General features: G+C 39.2%; 1 protein-coding gene across 4 annotated transcripts in view; it reads right to left on the minus strand.

Annotated features, from left to right (window-relative positions):
- Sara (Smad anchor for receptor activation) overlaps positions 1-15,013 on the minus strand; it is a 133,921-nt gene that overhangs the window by 49,688 nt on the left and 69,220 nt on the right. Inside the window, exon 7 of one of the 4 annotated variants that reach the window (XM_019050714.2) lies at positions 10,891-12,035. The exons of the other annotated variants lie outside the window; for them this stretch is intronic. The gene's annotated coding sequence lies outside the window, so the exon portion shown is untranslated. Of the gene's footprint in view, positions 1-10,890; positions 12,036-15,013 lie in introns of those variants that run through there. 4 annotated transcript variants of the gene reach the window in all.

The raw sequence follows: 15,013 nt of genomic DNA on the forward strand, positions 1-15,013 counted from the left end.
CATACTTGTTTGCTCTGGATATCGGACGGGCGGTTGTCGCGGGCGGTCAGGATAGCGACAGTCCCTTGATGGATTTTCAGGAGCGCTCGGGTCTTCGTCATCATCATCCGACTCCGGTAGCCACTCACTTGACTCGCTGTCTTTATCATCCAACTCGCTCTCGCTTTGGTTCCCATCGAAATCCGATTCCTGAACACTTGGCGATTTGTCTCTTCTCGTATGCTCTGACTCACGCTCAGAATTTTCGTTCGAGATTGCGTCGTCCTTTCCGTCTTGCTCACTGATAATGGATGAATAATCATCCTCCGCGGCGTGGGAATTATTTTCAATGAATTTCACATCTCTTCTCAACACAATTTCACGTTTTTCTTTGTCCCAGAATCTGTACCCATTTTGACGATAGCCAACAAAAATTGGCTTTTCACTTCTCTCTTCAAATTTACCTGATCTGGTTAAAATTTTTACATATGTAGTTGAGCCAAAAATTCTTAAATTTTTCAAAGGAGGGGTATCGATAAGGGCCTTTTTTGGCCCCCTCCTAGAATCTGGAAATTTGTGCGGGTTTTCCAAGTTGACTCAATGTTGTTCACGGTACTAATCATGATTTGGCCCATAGGCCACTGGATACGTGTTAAACGGTTGCCTAAACATAAGTCTGCAGGCGTATTTTAGCGAAAATTCGTGTTTTTCCATCACTCCGAGGCTTTTTTGACACCGAGCGCATCGTCTAACTATAACGAGCTTTTGATATGTTATCAAGGATACTTTAGGACACATTTTAACTCTGGTTTGGTTTTAGTTAGATTATACGCTCATAGTTAAAAATTTTTTTTACGAAAATCGACGTTTAAGGGACATCTGCAAAAATCTTAAGGAAACACTTCTCTTGAACTGTATGCACGCTAAGTATATTATCGAGGGCAGTTATCAAGAGCATCTTAAAGGCAAACAAGCACCGGATATATGACTCCATCGTTAAAAGTATCGTGCTCTATGGTAGTGAAGAGTGGCCTTCAACGAAAAAAACGCAAGAAATGTTCAGGGCAACAGAAATGGATTTTTGGCGGCGATCTGCCGGCATTTTGAGACGGGACCGTGTCCGTAATGAGAGAATTTGCCAGGTGATGAGGGTTGAGAAAGATATCGTGCACGACGTCATGTCCAGGCAGTTATGCTGGTATGGACATGTACAAAGAATGTCGGAGGAGAGGTTGCCCAAACAAGTTTTGGATTGGGTACCACCTGGGAAGAGGCGACGGGGACGTCCTGTAAAGGGTTGGCGGCAGGGCGTTGACGAAGAGATGTTGCGGTGTCAGTTGCCCGATAACCCCTGGGAAGACAGGCATATGTGGCGTTTGGGTGTCGTAGAACGCCGGACTGCGTTGTAAAGCGACTTTATATATATTATACAGTTATCAAGTCTTGTTAGACTCTTACAAGGAGATTTTCTTCAATTGTGTGAAAAAAAATTGGATTTTCCATACAAACAGCTGTGCAGATAACGGATTTTGGAATAGTGGAGGCAGATTTTCCCTAGATGCATAACATCAACTTAAATCTGGAAATTTATGCAAGTTCTCCGAGTTGACTCAATTTAGTTTACGGAAATAATCATGATTTAGCCCGAAGTCCACTGGATCCATGTTTAACGGTTGCCTAAACATAGGCCTGCAGGCGTATTTTAGCGAAAATTCGTGTTTTTCTGTCACTCCGAGGCTTTTTTGACACCGAGCGCAACGTCTAACTGAAACGAGCTTTTGATATGTTTTCAAGGATACTTCAGGACACATTTTAACTCTGGTTTGGTTTTAGTTAGACGATGCGCTCATAGTAAAAAAAAACTTTTTCAAAAGTTGATGTTTCAGGAACACCAGCAAAAATCATAGGGAACACGTCTCTCCAACTGTATGCACGCTATGTATATTCTCGAGGGCAGTTATCAAGCCTTGTTAAACCCTTACAAGGAGATTTCCTTTACTTGTAGCCAAAAAAAAACCTAACGACGTGATTCCCTAAGATTTTTGCAGAAATCCCTTAAACGTCGACTTTTGAAAAAGTTTATTTTTCACTATGAGCGCATCATCTTACTAAAACCAAACCTGAGTTAAAATGTGTCCTAAAGCCTCCTTGATAACATATCAAAAGCTCGTTTTAGTTAAACAATGCGCTCGGTGTCAAAAAAGCCTCGGAGTGATAGAAAAACGCGAATTTTCGCTAAAATACGCCTGCAGACCTATGTTTAGGCAACCGTTAAACACGGATCCAGTGGACTTTGGGCTAAATCATGATTGTTTCCATAAACTACATTGAGTCAACTCGGAGAACCCGCATAAATTTCCAGATTTAAGTTGATGTTATGCTATTGAGGAAAATATGCCTCCACTACTCCAAAATCCGTTATCTGCACAGCTGTTTGTATGGAAAATTCAATTTGTTTTGGACACAATTGAAGGAAATCTCCCTGTGAGAGTCTAACAAGGCTTTATAAGTGCCCTCGATAATATACTTAGCGTTCATACAGTTCGAGAGACGTGTTTCCCTAAGATTTTTGCGGATGTCCCTTAAACGTCGACTTTTGAAAAAGTTTCTTTTTTATTATGAGCGCATCATCTAACTAAAACCAAACCAGAGTTAAAATGTGTCCTAAAGTCTCCTTGATAACATATCAAAAGCTCGTTTTAGTTAGACGATGCGCTCGGTGTCAAAACAGCCTCGGAGTGATGGAAAAACACGAATTTTCGCTAAAATATGGCAGGATAGATAGAATGCGGGATAGCGCGTTCTGTCAAACGGAACTAAGTGCCATGGAAAAGCATTGCGAGTATAGGACAGAATGAGCCCGACGCCAGATTCCGCCGCCAATCCAAGCCCCCCCTCTACCTTCCTCCTCCGATGGCGCTTAGTTCCGTTTGACAGAAATACGCTATGATCCAACGCTCGTGGTCAAATGGTAGAGACTGATCTACATCTCGATCAAATACAAACGATATACACTAAATACACTGGCTAGGTGATACCTCTTATCGCTGCCTCGAAGATACGACGTCGCGCCGCGGAAATCTAGAGTATACAATATTGTTGTGGGACCAGACCTTGCAGGTTTGGTGTCCACATTCAGCTCCGTAGATGAGGCATGCTTCGCGGCATGGCTCTTCGTGAGAAATCGCGGAGGTCCAGGGTCAGTCCTATCGGACGGAGTTTCTCGAGGCGCATTTGTTTATGTCCGCGCGGAGAGCTTCCGTTTTTCGGAAGTTCAAGCATTGGCATAAAAGGATGTGATATCCACGTGGGCGAGATCAGTCATCTAGGAAAGATTCTAGAGCTGGATCCGGTCGGCCCCTGTGAGTGTTGCTATTCATACAGAGATTTATATAGAGATTTAGATATATATGTATTCATTGTGCTATTTCCATATTTGGTTGTGTTCTTCATTTGTGCCAGCATTCCCCTACAACAATATCTCGTAACGTCCGACTGATCTATAACGTCGGAGACGGGATTGCGAGAAAATCGGCGCTACAAGAAAGATGCTCTAAATGTCAACATGCTTGTCTGAGCTTGCACTTGCGAAAGCGATGGCTTTTGGACCGAAGGAGCTAGAGAGCATCGTTGAATGCTGACATAAAACCGTAGGTAATATGGCATCATTCCACGACGGTACGTTTCTAGCTATGAATCTTTGGCTCCTGAATTCAAAAATTACTTTGGTTTAACTCAATCATGCATTAATTTTCAGAAAATCAAATTTTCCGAGGAAAATTCATTATTAAATAATCCCAATTTGCCTGGAAAATGGTGGAGGCAGGGAAAAACCGAGGTCATATTTGGACCCAGGGCTGAATATTACATGAGAATTCGCTATTAAAGCACTAACCTTTTTTTGGTGCTTACTTGTGTAAGCTTTCATATTCAACAGCGGACCAGTTTTGTGTCATTTTCGAACTTCTGGCGTGAAAAAGTGTATCCTGAATTAAGGAGTTCTTTGGAACAAGGGCGCACGCTCGAAAATTTAGTTCTGCAGAAATCGAATTTGAAAGTTTAAAAGTGTATAGCTCTGGTTCTAGCTAATTACTTTGCACGAAACTTAATTAGTTTGTAAGAACAACATTCCCCTATGATTCCTTCAGGATAACGTTGATCGTTGTGTAAAAAAAAGGGGGGAGGGGCTTTGTGGTACATTATGAATATTTCCTGAAACTAGGAAGAATCCAGCTTCACAAAACGCGTTTTCCCGAAAAAGGGGTTTTGAGTTTTCGGGGGGGTTTTGGTAGGGGTTTCGGGTTCCGAAAAAAGTTGTCGAGAAAATCAGTTGCTCCTCATGAAATTTTAGCTCTACTTTCGAGTGACCGCGGTGTTGCGCTGTCTATTACAATTTGCACCAGTAGATGCTTGTTTGAGGGATATTTTCTTGAAAAAGTAGAACATATATCAATTGTTTATGTGTCTCCATTTTCCTCGTTGGCATGAGATGAGATAAGTCGAGGGAGCACCCGATATCTTCGCAACATGCCATGCCGCGCTGCACCTCGTCGAACAGTTAACATTTGATCTGACACGGCCTATGCGTGAAAGTAAATTCATCGATAGTAAAATCTTCCTTTTATCTCGCAAACTTCAGCTAACTCTCGATTTTTTTAGGAGTTTTGGCGACACTTATTGTTAGAGGAGCTCTTCGGCTTTTCAACCAACTGCAGACATTCAAAATTGGTCCATTAGTAAAGAAACGCCAGTGTTTTTTTGTAAAACGTGCTCCACAGGAAAGTTTGAAAGTTACACATACGAGTAGTTATATTTGGCAGAAATAGGTCCAATTTAGGAGGCTGAGAGAAAGTTTTTTTCCTTTTAGACACAAATATAATTGACTTCGTCTATGAGACTTGTTTACCGAAAAAAGTGACATGCTTTCGAAATTTCTCTGATAATGGAAGACAAATCGATTATTTATATCACTAAGTTAAGGCACCATAAGATATTAGTATTATGATGGAAGATTTTCCTCACAAAAATTACGTTTTGGATGATAACTGATTGAAAGACGGGCTGTGGCCAAGTCTATCAAGCCTGGAGCCTGTAAAAATTGCTAAAATTTGAGGTTTAATAAATTTTAAAAAGAGGTGATAAAATTTTAAAATACATATACTACTAGATCAACAGTTGGTCAAATAAATAAAAATAATAATACAGTCAAATCGTAAAATACTACACAAGCAAGTTACTCAGTCACTGCCCTGAGCTTAGGAAAGATCTATAGTGATAGTACACGTGTGCAGGATCACAGCTTTCTGACTTTGGGTGTGAACGTTTTCACTTAGGTGGGGCTGATTTTTTTAACTTCCGAACTAAGGATTTTAATGGTCTCACAAAAGTCTTGGAACTCTAGCGTGACACCCAACGGCAACCGACCCCCGGTATAAAATCACAGTGCTTTTCCGCCGCGATCGGGGATTCCCGAACTCGCGGTCTCCGCCTTTCCGGAAATCATGCTCGTCGTAGCCCACATGAATGTATATTAGTCGGTGAGAAATACGGAAAAAAAGGGCTTAACCTGGAACAAGTTGCATAACAATTTTTTCCTGTGTAAAGGTCATCAGTAGGTCTTCTTGAACAACATACAAAAAGTTTACCACGGTCCGACCCCGGCACAACCCCCAAAATGACGAAAATTCAAAATGGCGGCCATAATAAGGGCCTATGGGATTTCGATTTTTTAAAATGTTCCTATGGTGTCATGTGAGGTATCGTTTCTTGTGTAATTTTGGTCGCAGATTTCATTTCTGAAGTCCGGAAAGCTCCTGGGTCAAAGGGAGTGACCCAAATCCAAGATGGCGGCCAAATTTGAAAGGCAGTAGGGTCATTTTTCAACTTTTACGTGATTGGGCAAGTGAGGTGTCGTTTCCTATGTAATTCTGGTTATGCATTTAATTAATGATATCAAAAGGGATCCCCGGTCAAAGGGGGTGCTCTAAATCCAAGATGGCGGCTAAATTTGAAAGGCAGGAGGGTGAATTTTTTGATTTTTATGTAAAAAATGCGAGTGAGGTATACCAATTCTCATGAAATTTAGGTTGTAAATTTCATGTCTCAAGTCAAAACAGTCCCCCCCCCCCCCCCGCTAATAGGGAGCGCCCAAATCCAAGATGATGGCTATATTTGAAAGGCGGATGGGTGCACTTTTGAAAAAAAAATCACCGAACAAGGCAATACCGTGTATTTTTGGTCAACAAGTCTAACTTAAATGTAAAATATGAGTTTTACTCAAAATGAGACGTGTCATGCAAGATAGTGACCATCGTGCCTGCTCACGGTATAAGGAATTAAATAGGAGCACCTGATGAGTTATTTTTGCTCATTTTTAAGTTCATCAATTTTCAATCAAGATGAGGACGTTGAACTTGACGGATCTACATTAGTCAAAATAGGAGAAAATCTGAAAGAGCGTGCTGATTCATATTCTGTGTCAGGCTTGTCAGGACTGTCCACCTCAGGTTTCTCTGAGTTTTTACAGTTGGAGTCCGAGTCTTCAGAACTTCTGCTCCTGCGAAAGTCCAGGCATGATCTTACAAATACACCGCATGTGTCAAACCCTTTCTTAAAATTACACCCGAAGATTTAACTGAGCAGCGATTCCGGAGCTGGAGGCAAGTCAGTAGAAAATGGAATGAAGCTCGTTGTTTTCATTCATTCATCCCCATTGACAAGCATCTAGATCGGCTAATTCGTCATCAATTGGTTTCGAAAGTAGTTCCTAAATTGATGGTGCTTCATGGCTGATAATGTCGGAATTAATTTCTCCACTTGTGATAAAGATTTTGGAAGATGCAAATTCTTCCTTGAAAACCTGATGACATACATCTTTGAAAGTCTCATTTTTTTGGCACCATATCAAGTAGCATTATCATCTTCTTTCTAGGTGGCGCTCATCAAGAAAATGTCTACTTACTAAATAGAACAATTTTCTTGAAAGAAAATATGTATAAAGTAGATCTAGAAAATAGACACAAGAAATTAGAAAGAAAATACATTTTTTCCTTGCATTTTCTTAAAAGAAAATATTAAGAAATTGGCTAGAAAATAATTCTACTTTCAATAAATTTTCTATCTTTTTTCCAAATGGGAAGTTGACAGAAAGTAGACCTATGAAATAGATCTATTTTTTTTGGTCAGACTTTTGACTTGCGATGTTTTTTTTCTATTTTCTGGATAACTCTCATTTTCTTTGTTTTTTCAAGAAATTTTCTGAACATTTTTTTTCTAGAAAATAATTATATTTTGCTACTTGGGATAGAGAGGTATTGCTACAGCTTTTTCAGCTTTCCAGTTGCTTTTCTGATTCCATGCATGTGAGAGGTCAAGTCGCAACCAGTAAACTCATTCAAGAACAGGAGCTGCTTACATAAACGTTGACTAAATCTGTGACAGATATAAGAGATGTTGTGAGCCATAGTTTTGGATGTAGCGTTAAATATTACTTCTAAAGAATAAAGAAAAGTTGACGCCTTCTGATCGATTTAACAAAAAAATAGGTTCGGATCCTCTCCTATTACAATGATGTTGGTGCTCTTGCAAGCTGCAACACCCTATTCAGTGATATCAAGATCTGCAATCTTTCGTATGTACCACCTTACTCCGTAGATTTGAAGAGTGTGCCGAATAAGGATAAGTCGCTTTTAATTAAGTCCATGCTATGTCCAGTAATACGAAATGGGCGAATAAAAACTGTATAATCCTTTCGCAGAGATTGTCAAGGAATGCTGAAGACGTAATAGTATGGGAACAAGTATGTTTTGCCTTTTGTTAATTTTATAGAGCGAGCGTGCGTTTTTGAGGTAACATTTCTTTCGGAAGTACTACTTACCTCTTTGTTTCATTAAATAAAATGTATACATCCAATTTAGGTTCATTGACCAAATATACACAGAATAGTCACCTTCCATGCCTTGTGCGGTAAATTTTTTTTCAAAAGTGCACCCATCCGCCTTTCAAATATAGCCATCATCTTAGATTTTGGGCACTCCCTATTAGCGGGGGGGGGGGGGGGACTGCTTTGACTTGAGACATGAAATTTACAACAAAAATTTCATGAGAATTGGTATACCTCACTCGCATTTTTTATAGAAAAATCTAAAAAATTCACCCTCTTGCCTTTCAAATTTAGCCCCCATCTTGGATTTAGAGCACCCCCTTTGACCGGGGATCTCTTTCGACATAATTAATGAAATGCACGACCAGAATTACATAGGAAACGACATCTCACTTGCCCAATCCCGTTAAAGTTGAAAAATGACCCTGCTGCCTTTCAAATTTGGCCGCCATCTTGGATTTGGGTCACCCCCTTTGACCTAGAAGCTTTTCGGGCTTCAGAAATGAAATCTGCGACCAAAATTACATAAGAAACGATACCTCAAATGACACCATAGGAACATTTTAAAATATCGAAATCTCGTAGGCCCTTATCATGGTCGCCATTTTTAATTTTCGTCATTTTGGGGGGTGTTCCGGGGTCGGACCGTGGTAAACTTTTTGTATGTTGTTCAGGAGGACCTACTGTTGACGTTTACACAGGAAAAAATTGTTATGCAATCTGTTCCAGGTTAAGCGCTTTTTTTCCGTATTTCTCCCTGACTATATTGTCTCACTGCATCACAGCCTACCCGTGCCTTCCCCGCAACATCCCCGATGTCCACTTTCGAGAAATTTCCACTGACGCGCAGCCGAATTCGGCGGCCAAACGGACCCCTTCCCTTTGCCCTTTATACACGTTGCAAGAGTTTTACTGAAAGTGGGGATCATCGGTGAATCTCTAATCGATGCCGTGAAATGTGTTGCAAAAACCCTCATCGATGAGTGATGCACTGATGACCCCCACTTTCAACTTTAAACTTACAACGTGTGCAAAGAGCCTAAGTCTCGTGTCGTTGAGACCGGACCTACTCTCTCTCCAGAGAGCCTGCAGCTACTGTAAGTCTGCCAACGGATCCTCTGTAAGGGTAGACTCGATGGGCAGAGACCGATGTCGACAAGTTGGACTCAAGACAAAGATAGACTCAGACCAGCAGCTCAGGAAATTGCCTATATATTCGGGCGCGCGTGTCCGACGTGAGATTGCCCTAACCATCGAGTTTGCCTGCAATCTCAACTCCCAATCCCTGTTCTAATCAAAATATTTTAATCCTAGCATCTTTGCACCCTTCCTCCTTGGAAGAACCGTGTTTCTTGTTTACAATAATTTTGATAGATGTATTACTTTTTTCCTTCATACAATGTGTTGGTTCAAGCAGATGCTAACGGCATCTGTCACCAATTTTATGCATCATCCTCTCAGGAGGCGTACCCCGTTAACTAATTATAAGGAACCTGGTTTTATCTTTTGATACAATGTTGCAAGGTACACAACTTGTGCAAAATGGCACGTAACGGCGCTACGTTGCGCCGCCGCAGCGGTCTCGATAGTCGGAGGATTCAATTTTTTGAAGAGAAAACAGCTTTTCGATGTAGACTGAAAGGGATGTTTACAAGGGATTTTAACATTCAAATAAGGTAATTTTCAGCAGAAACAAGCATAACATTTGCAAGAGTTGCACAAAAAAAATTTCCATTGCCATTGTTTTCCCAGGAACTTTTTTAAGCACGTAGATGGGGCCGACCAAAAAATACCTAAAAATAACTTTTTTTAAGAGAGGCGCGTATCTGACGTGATCCCTGAATATTCTTTCATTTCAATGAAATTTTACGACGACTGTTTTTTCTATCTATTCAAACCGACTGGGAGGGGGGGGGGGGCGCTTGAAATTTCGGAAAAAAGTGAAGACCCCTTTGTTTTTAAACACCCTAATGTTGTCTATGCTCGCAGGTGCTGATTGGACACCTAATCGGAAGTGTACTTGGCAAAATGATAGAACATACATGTTGGATTTCAGGAATTTTAAGTCAAAAAATATATACAATGATGATGGCAATAAAATAAGGGACAAATTTCAGATTCTCAAGCTTTAATTGAATCAACGTATGCGAAAACGTCCTTTGTCCAAAAAATCAACTTTTGGTGAACCGCAAAATACTAAGGAGGCCTTTAGATTCGACGTTTTGAAGAAAGTCAAAGCATGGGTATCTTAGTAAAGGATTGTATAAAAGGCACACAACTGTTCCCATTCCAACTCCCACCCAAAGCTGAGTAATTTGAAAAAGGAGTGTTGGACATCCGATGTTTTCGCATACTCTGTAAAAATCTGCCCAAAGATCAATATTTTTTACCCCTTAAAAAACCTTTAAATAAGCGAAAAGCACTAGGTCAGACTTCCAGTGACACAAAAAAAAAATATTTCTTTTTTCTTCGAGTCTTCAATGAAAGTTACGTGACGGCGGGAGAAGAAAAATAATTGACATTGGACATTCTCATATACTTTGAGAACGTCCCTCGAGAAATGTGTTCAGGATTGCCTAGAATGCATGAAATTGATTGTAATTACATAGAGTATGGTTAAACTATTCATCTTAAGAGGGTCCTGAACGAGAATCCAAATTTGTCCCCTCGACAAATTATGGGAACCCCTCCAACCCCCCCCCCCCCTCAATCGTAACAACTGTCAAAAATCGGTTATTTTTTCTCAGTGTTGTGCTACTATCGCAAGTTTTGAGAGCGGAACTTTTTTTCTCACCAGGATTCTCATCTATACAGATTCCCAAACGAGAATCCAAAATTTTCCCACTCGAAAAATTATGGGAACCCCTCCAAGCCCCTCCTCCTCCCCCCAATCGAAAAAACGGTAAAAAATAGGTTATTTTCTCTCGTTTTTCGGCTATAATCGCAAAAAACCGTTGCTCTTATGACTACGTATGTAGATCCTACATAAAAGTAGATAAAATCGCGATCATTTCTAACCCGGTCTGAAATTTTTCTAATGAAAATTGAGCTCAATGCAGGGTTCTCAAAAAAACCCCAATATTTTCAAAATTTCGTTTTTAAATGATTTTTTGCTTGTAACTGTATGTCAGCAATTCTTTGAGGTAAGTCTAAGTATATCCTTCCAAATGAAAGTAAAGAATGTATATACAATATTCTTATTAAATTTTGGTCCAGAATAGTATGTTCAACATCCTTTTAAGTAATTATATTTGCCGGTAGGATAATTTCTTCTGGGATCAAAAATGACACTTTTCTGAAAAAAGTCCGTTTTTAGCTCCATTTTCCTAATTTTTAAGCATTTTAAAAGTGTTTGATCAAAAAACCTTTATAACCACGTGAAAGTACATAAAATTTACAATAAGATAGGGTACCTTGTTTCAAAAATTTCCATAATTTTTGGGTTTGACACGGCTTTATTTAAAATTGTAAAAAATGACGATATTTACAGAAAGTTGAGTTTCTATCCAAAACACCATCCCTCAAAAGGTCGTATCAAAACAGCAAATATTCCATCAATCGTGAGAAGTTATTTAAATAATTTCTGGAGAGCAAAAATTAATTAACGTATTATAAAATGAATAATAGGAGGGGAAACTGACCCACCTCCTCCTCCCTGCTTTCTACAAAGAGCGCAAATGGATATATTATGACCGCCAGTACGGAAGTAACAGATACTTCACGCATACAAAGTGAAGGCAAATTTCATCGTATTTATGCATACAATCACGTAAAAATAAACGAATAGGACAGAGCTTGGCGAAATCTGTACATTTAAGGGTTTTTAAAAATATTGCGGAATGGGACATCTCACATATGAGGGAAGTTACAATGCAAGCACAGCCGCCGCCAGGAAGCGCTGTACATGAGGGATTGGGCTGTGTAATGGCGGCAGCTCGAGGAGCGGGTCTTTTTGCGTCGGAGGAATCAATAGTAAAACTAATAATTATTATGATACATTCAACACACCGTTGAAGGTTCGGAACTTTTGGGCGGCTAACTCAAGCGTAAGCGCGAACAAGGATTATAACGAAAGTACAGATGTCAGCGTGGGGCGGGGTTGTCAACAGGGGAGAGGGGTATGCACACCTATGCTTTACATGACGTACTGCAGGCTCGTGTGAAATGGTGAAATCTAAGTAAATAAGAAGGAAAATAATAAAAACATTAAAATTTTACTGCCCTCGGCATCTTGTCAGCCGAATATGCGACATCATTTCGCACATTATTTAATATTATTTAGCTTTCAATAGACCGAGTAAAAAGTTAGAACATATTTTATTTCAATACTTGGCTTTGTATTTCTTCATCTGTGTCAATTAAATATTCGACGATACTGAAAAAATTACGTTTTAACACTTATACTCTCAATTAAACAGCTTGGAGGACGAGGTGTATAAGTGCACTTCGTCGAGCTATTTCGAGAAAAACATGTTTAAAGTTGCTAACTATTATACACAGCCTTATGGCAGAAAGAGAGTTCAAACTCACTCTTAAGCATTGGATGCTTCCGGTGAATTTTTCACAGACTTTATTTTAAACCTAGAATTAGTTGGAACCACCAATGTGTCATTTTTTTCGAAATCTGCACTTATGTGCCTTGTCCTCTGAGCCCCTCAATTACTTTTTTACCCTGTCTTATTACCTTATATTATAAGTTTTCAAACCAAAACCGACAAACTTTAGTCAAAATACTAGGTAATATTCAATGTCATGAAAATCAGCCGATAAACAGATATTTTAAAAATTAAGGCCGCCATCTTTTTTCCACTATCTTGAATTTTGATTCAGACTGAAAGTAACGTCAAATTCGAATTTACCAGATCAAAATATCAGGATACACCGAGTTTCATGAAAATCTGCCGATAAATAGGTAGTTTTCAAATTGTACCCGCCATCTTTAATTTTAAAAAAATTATGGCCACCACCTTCTTCCCACCACCTTTGATTTCAATTCCGGTTAAATTCGACATCAAATTCAAATTCTCCAGGGCTAAATACAGGGTTATACCAAGGTTCATGCAAATCAGTCGATAAACAAGTATCTAACAAATTATTGCCGCCATCTTTTTTCTGCCATCTTGAATTTTGATTCAGACTGAAAGTAACGTCAAATTCGAATTTCCTAGATCGATATACCGGGGTACACCAAATTTCATGAAAATCTGCCGACAACTAGGTGTTTTACAGTTTTTTCTTAGAATCTTTAGCTGCGATAGGCCAAACAGTAAACAGATCAGGTATACACCCCCCCCCCCCCCCCGGTCAACCATCCCTCTAAGGTGCTTCTCCCCTTACTATTTACCATGACTAAATTAATAACAAAATTTATTTCAAAAATAGTCGAATATTCGTGAAAAAGGGTCACACTAATCGAAATTCAAGCCAAAATTTACACAAAGTAAAAAATGACAAATTTGACACCATTCCATAAAGGCCCTATAAAGGTCTTATACCTTCAGTTAAATTCTGCTGTAATATGTGTTTTGAAAAGAAAATTTCATGCTCTTTCCATTGGTGCCAACAGTTTTTAGAGAAAAAATTCTGCCGAAGCTGTATTTTAAAAGTTACAAACCAAACTTGAAATTTCAAGAAAATTCTAGCCTTTTTTTTCGGTGTCGGACCTCGTAGCTCAGCGCCAACAAGTCAAAATTAAGAAAACTAAATATATTTGTAAGCAAAATTTTATCCTCTAAAAAAACGACAAGAATGATTTTTTTCACTGGATGCACTAGAATTACGCAAAATCGGGAAAACGCTGACGAAGTCAAGAATCAATTTATACGTAATTCCAGACGGCCGCCATTTTGTTATAAGCAATTTTGACTGTGTTCCCGAGGGGGGCTAATGGTAAACTTTTTTGGGGGGGGCTCTAGACATGTTTTGGAGCGCTTTAAAACACAAGAGAAGTTTGTGCTAATTTGTCCGAGGTTAGGCCCTTTTTTTGGCTAGAATGACTGGACTAATTCTCTCTCCATAAAATTCGTTGAAGATCCCATTGTTTTGGGTGTATCAAAATTTGCTGATACATTTTGGGGATATCAGCTGCGATGACAATGGGGTATTCTAGGAATCTAATCAAAACAGCAAAAATTTCGTCTTAAATAATTGGTCCTGCTTTCAAAATGTCATTTAATGATTTTCCCGTGCTGGTTTTCCCTGACGCATCAAACACGACTCTTAGCTTGTTAGTAATTAAACTGATCTCCTTGAAAACTCTTAAATGCGATATGTAGAAGGACGGGCGTCGTTGAATTTCTTCTACTTCAGTTATCTCTGACATGTGTCTTAAAATCTCATACTCTCGCATGATTCAATATACTTGTCACGAAATTTTTCATTTTCATTAGATTTCCTCTCCACAACAGGCGTCTTTGTGCGAGATCTTCCGAATTTCCTAGAGTAAATGAATCTTCTTTCAATAACATTTTAACGAAATTGGTCTCCCACTCAGCAAGAGTTTTATCATCGAACTTACAAATGATAGAGTACCCTATGATCGGATCCCACCTCAAAGTTTCTGCTTCAAAAGTATTTAAGGACTGAATTGATTGGTTTACTTTGTTGATCATAGTTTCCATACATTTTGCCATTAGTTTTTCTTTCCTCATATGCGTATCAAATCCTAATGTCATTAAGTTGTGAACAAATCTGTGAATTGATGAATTTACATTATCGTAATGCTCTCTTAATAGCTCCAATGCAAATTCAAGGTTGTCTTCACTAAACTCTAAATGCTTCATAAATGTTGCGGCTTTTCCCTTGAGTGTGGTGATGTGGTGTGGATCGCAAATAATGAAATTTGACAATGTTTGATGACACTTTGTTGTTTACAACAAGGGATGTAAACATTTGAAAATAAAGTGGCCATTTTATCATAGTCAGCTGTTCCTTGGTGACAAGCAACGATTCTAGTTTTTCACTTTCGTCACTCATGTTGCCGTTCTGCTATGCTTAATTTACACTTTACAAAAGAAGACAAAAAGAATATAAGCTTGAGGAAATGTGGATAGCACACTCAAATCCCACAGGAACTTGTATTGAGGAAGCAAAAAGCTTACTCACTTTGCCAGCCTCGTAGTCCGTGCTACATCAGTGCTAATTAATCACTGA

Source organism: Bemisia tabaci, chromosome 2 (genome assembly GCF_918797505.1).
Source record: "Bemisia tabaci chromosome 2, PGI_BMITA_v3".
Taxonomy (NCBI): domain Eukaryota; kingdom Metazoa; phylum Arthropoda; class Insecta; order Hemiptera; family Aleyrodidae; genus Bemisia; species Bemisia tabaci.